The sequence below is a fragment of the Nanorana parkeri genome, unplaced genomic scaffold (assembly GCF_000935625.1).
Source record: "Nanorana parkeri isolate BGI_ZX_2015 unplaced genomic scaffold, ASM93562v1 scaffold50, whole genome shotgun sequence".
Taxonomy (NCBI): Eukaryota; Metazoa; Chordata; class Amphibia; order Anura; family Dicroglossidae; genus Nanorana; species Nanorana parkeri.
This window is the reverse complement of record NW_017306318.1, coordinates 1,714,881-1,726,757: the sequence shown is the minus strand read 5'-3', so window position 1 is coordinate 1,726,757 and position 11,877 is coordinate 1,714,881. Positions and strand designations below refer to the sequence as shown.

The following is an 11,877-nucleotide window of genomic DNA, read 5'->3' as shown; positions in this document are numbered from 1 at the left end:
CTCCTTTCTATCCTTCTTCATCTCTCCTACATCTAAGGAATTTCAGATTTCCAAGAGCCTAGTCTTTAGTGGCATTATATATATTTATTTTATTTGTATAAACTTTATATTTGTATTATTTACTTTATCATATATACTTTATTTATAGTATCTTATAATTACTTTGCAAAATGGAGGATTGTCTCTGGCTTGAAGCTGCCATCCAAGTGGACGTGTAGTTCAACCTGCAGCAAATATGAAGCACAACATTAGCAAGATTCAAGAGGTTTGATGGAGAGCTGGAGCATGGAGCTGACAATTAGTCTCTGCCTTCCTGAGGAGCTAATAATAAAGCAATAAGGTGAAGCTGTCTGGAAGGTGAACACAACCTTTACCAAGTGTTTTTCATTCATTCTCTAGCACAGATGACAATATCAAACCCTTTGAAGGCCGCCTCTACCTAAACCTGGATTTCCTTTATAGGTGGCCACCAGTCACTTGATGGCTTCTTAGACCTCACTTCTGGGACACTCCAATAGAGAGACTTCCCTGCAGTCGTGTCTCCACCCCCTTCCACATGGCGACCCTCTCTGATAGGTGGATTCCCAATTATGCATTTATTCTATATGATGGAGAATCCGCCACAAGAGGGTGAAAACATGACTGCATATGAGGCTGCAGCACAGAGACTGGCATGGGGATTCTGGTGGATAATTATTACCACTGGAGTCCCCAGGCCATACAAAAAGCTACAACACACCTACAACTGAAATCCTGTATCAATTTTGAGTGTAGATGACCTCAAATTATTTTCCTACCATAGTATCTCAAAAGCTGTCAAGCATATCCGTTATAAAAGGATAAAGCAATCAGGGCTGAAAAAATAAACATTCACCGTATGACAAATCAAGCTTTGCCATTGTATAAGGCCCAAATCAAGCATTAACGTGAACTTCTGCATGTGCATGCAGTCCTTTGTCTGGGACAGGTACTCCTAAAAAAAAAAAAAGAGTCCTGCTGGCCCCTGAATTCCACATTAATGTCCACCACTGACCTAACCTCACATTTAGAAAAGTGAAGGTTCCAACCCCTGATAAGGCCTTATCTCTGTCCACATACACCAAGCCTGGATGGGTTGGGCAGGACAACAAGACACAGCATGATAAGTGTTGATGATATATAGTCAACCATTGGCGCTCCTCATGACAAATCTCCAAGTTGTTTTTCCCTGATAGTGCATCTGCATCGCCCCTCTCCTGCCTCTCTCGATAGGCTAAACACAACTGGTTACCCTGGGTCAGAGCCAGACCCTCCCACAAGGCAATCTAGGCAGAAGCCTAGGACCTGGTAGATATGGAGGGGGCCCAGCTACAACCTTTAAAGAAAAATAATGGCAAACATTTTTTTGGTTTTTGTCCTCTTTTGGGTCAAAGGAATAGATTTACTATTGTACCCCTGTGACCCAAAGTCAGCATATAGCGGGCTACTGCTGCTTTTTTCTGACAGTGCAGAGCCTTAATGCATCCAGGAAGGATCCCGACAATATTTTTGGAATTCGGTTCTCTTCCCTTGATAAATAAAATGTATCAAGGGGAGAGAACCACAGCAAGTGCCGCTCTCAGGGAATCGCCTTGTTTGCCTTGCGGCAGATACGCCCCTGCCCGCCCCCTACCCTGTCTGTCCCTCCAATGAGTGTTGTATGAACAAATTATAGAGGGGGGAATCCATGCGGGGAGTGGTGACTGACAGCCAGTATTCTCTGCAGAGAGAAGACTGTGAGCTGAGTGATCAGCGGTATGTTATCGCTCCGCTCTTGATCTATAGAGCCGGCATGTGTCACACGTCAGCACTAAGTGTGGGAAGAGTACATTTTACTGTCCCAATATGTCTCCTTTAATGCAGTAAATCATGGGGAATCATGGGGAGAATGTACTTGTAGGCAGTTAACATGTAATGGGGCTATGCCAGAATAGACAATACAAAAGGGGGTTGCTTCTCTGTGCCTATTGTAATCCCTATCAATGTTAATAAAAGGGATAGGAAGGGCCAATGATGCTACCTTGCCTAGAACCCCATTCTGCTTTCATCCATCTCCTACTACTTTATATTTAAGAAACCGGCTAGAGCCACAAGTGCCTAAAAGGTGTCTGGATGGTGCCAGCAGTTCTCATTTCCCTCTAGTATCTGTGGCCACCATGTCTGCCTGCCTTGTAGAATTAAACTTTGATTCAGGTTAGAAGAAGAAATAGAAACTAATCGCTACTCTATAAAGTAAACTATTGATAAGCATCTTCCTTTGTCTCCTCTTCCATCCTCATTGCAGCAGTCTTTCCCAAATGGCACACAAGCCGCTAGGCTTCTTAAAAGACCTTTGAAGACGTTCTGTAGGCCACAGAGAGGGCACATTTCCTCCAGTCTTTTGGCTTTCATATGAATCACTGTGTTGTCTGACAGCAACACAACAGAAGCTCCACAAAGTCATGCATATATAAACCAGTTCTGGGCTATCTGTGCTTTATGTGCACTAGGGCTACGAGCCCAGATTTTCAATTCTGCAGGAAGTGGAGGTTTCTGAGCTCTTCGTTACATTATAGTGTGATTGGAGAAACACTCATATTTTTTACTGCAAGTCAATTACACAACCAGAATAAGTTTTTATCTGTGCCTTTCTCGCTTCAAAATCACTGGAAGTCATGCTGTGTCTATGTCGCCCCCATATCATAATGACACATAAAGGAAGAGTTCAGTTTGTACAACTTTTTTTGAGTGTATAGGATACAGTCATGGTTCTGCTATGGCATATTGAGGAGGTGGAAGCCGTGGCAAACTTAGCCACCAATGGGCTCTTGTGCAAAAAACATTTTGTGCAATTTTTTCATAACGGATACAGATACAGATTATGGCCTTTCAGGCCAATATCTGATATCAGATGCTAATATTCAGTTTAGAGCCGGATGTGGAATCTTGTGCCGGCAGATGAACACATAGCCCGGTGTTCATCTGCAGGCGGTAGGATTCCGCAGCCGGCAGCTGAATGTAAACAGCAGGCAGTGGGTGGGAACAGTAGCCAGTCTGCTATTGGCTATTTCAAATTCCAATAGCAGGCTGGCTACTGCATCTGCCCACTGCCTGCTGTCAATCAGCAGTGGAGCGGACCTGAGAGAAAGTTCTCTCTCAGGTCCGCTCCTCTGCAGATTGACAACAGGCAGCGGGCGTGTGCAATAGCCAGACTGCTGTTGGCTATTGCAATTTGAAATAGCCAATGGGGGTGGGGGGCTGCGGGAGGGGCACACTAGAGGCACTGGATGTGGAAGCACACTGGAACCACTGGAAGGTTGTGAGGGGAAATACTGGAGGCAATGGATGTGCAGGGGGACAATGAAGGTACAGGTTGTGGGGGGCACACTGGAGGCATTGGTTGCTGCTGCTCCGCCTTCACTGTCGGCAATTGGTAGATCCGATAATTGGTCGACCCCTACGTCCACCCTACTCACTTACTGTCCAAGTACACACTTCTCCACTATTTACAGAATGGATAGGGCATCAAAAATAGTACCTCCACCTTCTCACTTGTCCTGGAAGAGAGAGGTGTCACAGGACTGGAAGTGAGGGAAAATCTTCCCAATTAGATCATAGTACAGAAATAAAAACCCTTGGCCCACACCCTTTATGTGACATGGGGCCCTTGGCCCACACCCTTTATGTGACATGGGGCCCTTGGCCCACACCCTCTATGTGACTAGGGGCCCTTGGCTCACACCCTCTATGTGACAAGAGGCCCTTGGCTCACACCCTTTATGTGAACGGGGCTCCACATGAGCCTTTTTAGAGCTGTAAAGTAAAAACCTCATTGCGAAATTAGCAGCTCTGACATTTGGAAGTAACATCTGGAATTGACAAACCAGATGGGTAAAATTATTTGTGCCAATAAATAAACAAGATCCCCGGTGAGATCCAGCTGGCCTGTCTCACAGAGGAAAAATTTATTACAGCTTGCCTTCACCAGGAACAGCTGGGATGTGATATCACTTGGGTCTGGAGGACAATGGGGAATTTGGCTGTTCACGTTTTGTGCAGTTAAGTCATCACGAGAGTTCGGTTCCTGTACACACAACACTCAGCCTCAAATTAAAAAGTGTTCAATAAGGCGCTCTATGTTGCCCATCGCAGCATCTCAGTCCCTTCCTTCCAACTTGCACTTGAAAAGCAGCAGATGAAATAAGACCTGTCTGGAGGTTCTAATCCCAGCAAGCAACCAGGTTCTTCCTACAAAAGTGGCAGCTAAAACCTGGTTGGCTATTACAGGAAACACAAACAGCTCATCTTTCAGGCACTTTGGCAGAGGAAACCTTGCATGGTACATGGGCATGTGTCTTCACAATGTGCAACATAAAGAGATCCATAACACCAAATCAAAGTTCTTGCTTTCAGGACCACAAAATGATGCCTGCTTTGGGTTGCTGCAGCAAAAAGGACTTGACTGGATTCACCTAATTGGGTATAGAGCAACACAAACTGCCATAAGCCATAGCAACCAGTTTGCCTGACACTATACTGAAACAATATTCGTTTCTATGGGTGACTGCACTTTGCCCATCACTGCAGTTCTTTGAACTGCATCACTGAGTAGGAACATAAGCTCTAAGTGCACTATGCATAGTGCAAACCTCAATGTACTAAGGTCCAAAATGTGACCTGATGCAATGTAACGCATCCTCAGTATTAAAAGCCTCGTCCCTACATACAAATGCCCACACAGACCAACAACATCCTGGCATGTGCAAAAACCATCAGTCAACATAGGTTCATAGGTTTACCCACCAACAAAGAATTTGACACCAGCTGTGGTACAACATGGCTCCCAAATTGTCCCTCCTCTGCAGGGACCATCTCTCCTTGTAAACCAAATGCCTTGGTCCATATTTACTCCTCAAATGTCCCTCTTTTCAGTTTGATATACATACAGACTAATTATAATGCTATTTAAATGACAAAAGTGTTTATATTGGTCTCAAGCTTTCATCAAACCTTCAGAATGGTGTACTTAATTAATGTCAAGCACTACTGTAGAGGAAATGTACTGGTGAAATAGACATAATTAGGTTTAACTGGTCAGATTTGCTCTTTAATTCTTCATGGTCTGAAAGATCCAGGTGTGAGAGGGGAATGGATTTTTGACCTAATATTTTCTGCTTAAAGGTGTCCCTCTGTCCCATCTTTAAAAGTTGGGAGGTATGGGTATAGTAAGTAGAAATGGAGACAAGGCTTTAAATGAAGGGTAAAGGACTTTGTGCCACCACAACACATCAACGATTTGTCACCTGACATTTTACAATGGTGCTGGCTCCAGCGAGTCACACTACATGCCTTCATTGGTGTGTCTACAGAGGTCCTATGTATCCTGGGGTCCAGGTTGGAATAACTTTCTTTCACAAAGCTTTTTTGTGTGACAGCCTCTACATTGCAAACAGATTACTGCACATTTTGCAGTGAAGGACACAAGCATTAAATCAGAGTCAAAGTCAAAGCCAGAACCCCCCCCCCCTTTCTCCCTACAGGCACATTTTCTGGTAAAAAATACTGACTCCACTAGCATTTGCTTGAAATCCAGCTAGAAGTTCTACCACAACCTTTAAATTACATGCTCTGGATCCTTTCCCACCCAAGCACTGGGGAGCCGAGCTTTCCCATTACATCCTAATCAGAATGAGTGTTTCCAGCACAAACAATGACAACTAGCCCATTGGGACTCGATAACTTTCCATTAGAGGAATTAAAAAAGCAACCCCTTAGGGACGGAGTGAAGAGTTGACTTTGCGGTCAATCTCATCTTGTAAATAACATATCCAAAGATATGATCTAGACTCACTGGTATACCCCTATAAGGCATAACATCAGAATACCTTCAGTAGAAGAAATAAGAACTGTGCAAGAAACACCAGGGACACAAGTGGTAGTTGCATAGAAACTAGGGATGTCCAGACACCAAGAATCATACTTGGTACAAGTACTGATAATGTTCCAGCTCCAAGACTAGACCAAGTACAATCCAGACCAAGTACAAGTACTGATACTTGCCCAAGTACTTACAGATACAAGTACTTGTATCAGACATCAGTGAAAGAACCAGTCAGGGCCCCTTTTTTTTAAGGCAAAGGGCGGCCTGAAACATTGGTTAGTGACATCCTTTTGTGGACGTCCAAAAATATATTTATTTTTTTTAAGTGGCATCGTGGTGAAGTTTTTTCATACTGTATATCTTGATAATTGGTGGGCCCATCCCTACAACACTCTAATAACATGGGGGATGAGGCGTATTGGTTTCCAACTGATATCATTGTATATGCAAGTGGAAGGTCTTCCTGTATCTCCCACATTTCTCTCTTAGTGTGTGGCAAAACTGCTGGAAAAGCCAGTATGAGTTTCAAAGGGAGTTGTATGCACTACTGGTTCTTCAAGCTAAGATTTGGGTCCTTGAATTTGAAAAGGCAAAAGAGGGACATTTCTTCTAAAGACCAGCTCAGACCTTGAATTGAACGGCTTAGGTGGGCTAAGCTATATGTGTGGTTGACATTTCAGCAAGAGCCAACTGCCTTCACAGGGACTCTCCTCCCCTCATGCCCCCCAACTTTTCTATCTAGATCAACGGCACAACTACCATTATCTCCCCTCGTGCCAGGGTGCTGGGTGTTTTCCTGGACTAGGAACTCTCAAGACCCCAGATCCAACCATAGTCCAAACCTCTTACTGCCTTCATGTATGTAACACCACCAAGATACTGGTGTATTACCCTTGTTGACTCATGCCAGATTCATCCAACTGACCAACCACTCAGTGTCCACCACCCATCTCTGCCAATCCCTCCACCGGCTTCTGCTCACCCAACTAATAAAACAAAACACTAACAACAACATACAAAAGCCACCCACAACTGCCCTAAGTTACATCACTGGCCTCACCCCAAACTATCACCAAAACTATCCTCTTTAGTATTATTTTGTGTGTGTGTGTAAACCCTAGGTTTGTAAGATGCTGCAAATGTAAGAAAGCTGACCGTGGTCCGTTTGTACCCAAGGCTGCTAAGAGGACTCTCACTGTTGCTGCATACGCCCATTAAGCCCGTCTATTCCATGAGACAGCAAAAACAAATGTTTTCTTTTACCTACATATGTTTCAGCTTGTAGTATCTAAACAGCAGCACAAATGTCATATCGCCCATTAGCTTTGCAGAAGGCAGCTTCACAAATCGGATATTTGCTTGCTCAAGCTTTTTCCTCCGTTGGACTATGATCCATTTTTTCATTTACCCATTAAGGAATGCTGAATTGTAAGAAAACAGAACATACCGAACGATTTGTTATCTAGGAGAACCTTGAAAAGCCAAAGGGTATGAGGGGTAATAAAATATGAGTAAATGATCGATATTTTGTGGCTGTGCAAACTCAATAAAGTTGTATTGATTGGGCCGCTATTTAATATCGATTTAAATGCCTTTTTCCCCATTTGTTAGCTTACAGTGATTTAAGGCATTGATAATAATTGACTTTTATAAGTGTTACTGCATATAAAATATTAAAGACGACAGACCAGTCATAATAAACCTATCAAGAAGCTTTAATGGCCACTGGCAACCTGTAATAAATTTCTATTTTCTGTGCAGCCTTACTTACTGCTGCCTTGTGCTTTAGCTTGACCAATACAAAATGGGACTACTCTTTTCCAAACCTGTATTTATTTCTGTAAACTTTATTTTTTAAAATTTTAGTGTCTCAAACATAACTGCCAAATAATTTGTTTGTAGGCTTAATACCCCAATACAAAAAGGACTCAACTATCTCAATTAAACCTGTGTTCTGCCCATGCAGGCCAAAGCAACAGGTTCCCTTTTTTATCCCCCTCTTAGCAGCATATACTTGCCCCCCTCTCCCTTCAACGATGAGTAAGGAACAACAAACCTCTTCAAGTTCAGGTTGGAAATTACACAGGATGTCCAGCGCCCCAAGTGACAGTGCTGGGCCAATTACTAAGCACCAGACTTATCACATGGGGTGAGCTGCATACTCTTCCTCTATGCCTCGAAGTACTAAGTCCAAGACTTATCACATTGGGTGAGCTGCATACTCTTCCTCTATGCCTCGAAGTACTGTACAAAGCACCAGACTGATCAGATGGAGTGAGCTGCATGCTCTTCCTTTATGCCTTGAAGTACCAAGCACCAGACGTATCACATGGAGTGAGCTGCATGCTCTTCCTCCATGCCTCGAAGTAATGGGTACTCTGTCAAACAGAATGTTGTGGGAGCCAAGGGAAGGCAACTATGAATTGCTGGTGAACTAGGCTTTACCTTAAACCTGCTTCTTCACCCTGCATTGGTCACTGGCATGAATTACAACTCTGAGTCCTGCAATGGAATGCCATCGGAGACACCATCTACCTGGCATTGGTATGCCCTTAGCATGGTTGCATGATATTCTCAGAATCCTTGCAGATCCTATGAGTAGGATAGCAACTAAGTCACAAGGCTGTGAGCTCCTTGACTGCTTCCATGGTCCCTGAAAATTGTGGCATATTATGGGCTGCTACATAATTATAAGAGATTAAAATATGTGTAGAGGTGAGTGCGGTCGGTAAGGCAGCCAGGAGGCTCTTCTACCAAGCCAATGGTTACACGCTTCTACACAATAACAGAGGACAGGAAAAAGTCCACATAAGCTGGGTTCCAACTTTTTTTTTTTCTCAGCAGTATTGGCCACGTTCCCCTCACCCCCCATCCAATCTTTCACTTGGAGATCTTCCATTCATTTGCAAGGTTATACAAGTAAGGGATCCGCTTGACCTTTTGGCTGCTTTGAAAAGCCTCCCGGCCCACTGCACAGAATGGGCTGCATGCTGGGCCGTCTTAACCCTTCTTCCTACTCAGAGGCAGAATATCAAACTTAATGCCACCTCTAGATAATACAAAGTTTCATCCAGCCAGCGTGTCTCCAGCTGTAATCGAAGCTCTTGGCACATAAAATTATTACAATGAGGCAGCTTATCCGTTTACTAACTACAGGTTGTGCAAGAGACATTTCACAGCAATAAACAGCACCTCCCAAATGTTACTTTCCTCAGGAGGGGTACTTACATAGTGATCATTCCCTTTCACCGACAGAAAAGAGATTGAGCCTTTTACCACATGTGCCACAAAGGGATGAAACAAGTCAGGTAATAGAGTCATCGCAGTCAGGTCGCAGCACTCACTATAACTCATGTCCACCATTCTTTGCCACAGATGTATGTCTGGCCAGAGACAGATACGGCCATACCAATTGCTACAAGACCCACCAGACCTCTGCAGAGAGATCACTGCTTCCACACAGAAAGCAAGGATCCTTTTGCAGCATCCTGAGAGCAGAAAATGCTTTGGCTGTGGCTGCTTTCGAAAGAAAACAATCTGTACACTGTCCGCTTTATGCATTTGGAATGTATTAAGGTGATTTAAAGCTGGAAATCCGGGAAAACATTTTAGATTGTAAGCCCTCAGGGGCAGGGCCCTCCTTACCATCTTGTCTTGTATTGTGATTGTAATGTCTTCCTTATATTGTAAAGCGCTGCGCAAACTGTTGGCGCTATATACATCCTGTGGCTATGTAATAATAATAGTAAAACAACTAAACAAACAGATACATTTTATTGTAAAGCATTTAAAGAAAACTGCACCTACTATGAAACATGGAGGTTCAGTTATGTTTTGGGGCTGTTTTGCTGTATTTGGTACGGGCCACCTTGAATCTGTGTGGGACATGATCAAATCTCAAGAATATCAAGGTACTTAGGAGCAAAATGTACTGTCCAGTGTCAGAAAGTCCTGTTTCAGTTGCACGTCATGGGTCCTCCAACAGGATAATGACCCAAAACACACAGCTAAAAGCACCCAAGAGTGACGGAGAACAAAAACATTGGACTCTTCTGAAACAGCCTTCAATAAGGCCCAATCGGAAATCCTAGGAAACATCTATGGCATGGGTCTCAAAACTCCGGCCCTCCAGCTGTGGTGAAACTACAAATCCCATGATGCATCTCTCTTCGGGAGTCATGTCTGTGGATGTGAGAATCTTGCAATGCCTCATGGGATTTGTAGTTCCACCACAGCTGGAGGGCCGGAGGTTTGAGACCCCTCATCTATGGGAAGAGGTAAAACATGCAGTCTGGGGAAGGCTGAGACAGCTGGAGCACTTTGCTCAAGAAGAGTGAGCCAAGCTATCTGTTGGTAGATGTAGAGATACACAAATCATTTGTTTGCCTCTAAGGGTTGTGCAAGATTAGGTTAAGGATCCCATTATTTTGCATTCATACCATTTTCATCTGTTTTATTACTTAAAATATTCCATCCACATCCACAATACAAAGCAAAGTCTGATTTCTATTAAATATGGACTAAACAGTGATGATGTCAGTTGCATGGGTTATTTTCAAGTCATTTCAGAAAACAAATTGTAGGTTCTTTTTTTTTATGGAAGGGTACTAACAAATTTGTCCACATCTGTAGTTCTCAGGCACCACCAGGCTCTGCTCTCTAGATGATGTTCCATCTTATTCTACATGCACAATTCAACTGCCTAAGTGTTGGTTCATCCATCCCCCCTTCTACATCCCTACTCCACCTCCTTGTACACCCCTTCACATACTTGTACACCCCTCCACATCCCTTTACATACTTGTACACCCCTCCACAGCCCTACTCCACCTCCTTGTACACCCCCTTCACCTCCTAATACACCCCTCCACATCCCTTCACCTCCTTGTACACCCCCTTCACCTCCAAGTACACCCTTCCACATCCCTTCACCTCCTAGTCAACCCCTACACCTCCTTGTACTCCCCTACACAGCCCTTCTCCACCTCCTTGTAGACCCCCTTCACCTCCTAGTACACCCCCTAGTCAACCCCTCCAACCCTTTTACACCCCTCCACATTCCTTCTCCACCTTCTTGTACACCCCACACATTCCTTTTCCACCTCCTTGTACAACCCTTCACCTCTTTGTGCCTCTCCCTACCATTGTTTGAGCAGCCCACCCATCTCAAACTCTGTTCCCACTCTCCTTACCTGGTGCATCTGTATCAGACAAAGAGTATTTCTAACAGTCGTAAGTGCTGGTCACCATCTGTCTTCCACTACATGAGTAATAAATGTATAGGTCTGATATACATCATATACATGATATATGTCTTTTTATATGAGAAGTAATTGTATATGAATGATAAGAAGAATGGAAATGTACATCCTCCTTTACCAGCACATTATTATGATGGTTACTTCAGTAGAACATATATTCAGCAGCTGTGTAGCTGCAGTATTAGAATATCAAAACAATTTCAGATGCTAGAACGAATCTCCGAGAATCTCCGAGTCAGCTTGTTTGGAGGTCTACCAGCTATGTAAACATTATCCGTGTCCTTTTGTTTTCTTTGTAAAGAATGTATAAATACATTCTATGACCTTGTGGCAGAGCAGAGGACCCCCTGAAGCACCATGTACAAAACACACCTTCCTAGAGGTTCCCACTGAGCTCTTGCTGTTATCAGTATCCAAGCCAGAAAAAGAAAACACGTGAAGGACAAGCCAAAACCGCCATTCACTGACATGTATTGATTTCATTTTAGGAGACCCCCTAACCCCATTCATCTCCACTTCCTGCCAATGGTGGCCACAACAGACATGGCAGATGAAATGACAACTCCTATGATAATTAGCATTAACCTTTCAATGGTTAAGATGACTCCATACCAATCCTGGTACATCCTTGTTACAATTCATTATTACACCCTGCATTGTGGATACACTAGCTTTTGGGGAAAAAAAGACACTTGATGGCCATTAAAGCAATCATGACTGGGCTTCATCAGGGAACAA

The 11,877-nt window shown here is 43.6% G+C and overlaps 1 protein-coding gene across 1 annotated transcript in view; it reads right to left on the bottom strand.

Annotated features, from left to right (window-relative positions):
* ADA (adenosine deaminase) overlaps nucleotides 1–239 on the bottom strand; it is a 25,628-nt gene extending 25,389 nt beyond the window's left edge. Inside the window, exon 1 of the mRNA XM_018574782.1 lies at nucleotides 163–239. The gene's annotated coding sequence lies outside the window, so the exon portion shown is untranslated. The remainder of the gene's footprint in view (nucleotides 1–162) is intronic.
* Between the last annotated feature and the right edge of the window lie 11,638 nt (nucleotides 240–11,877).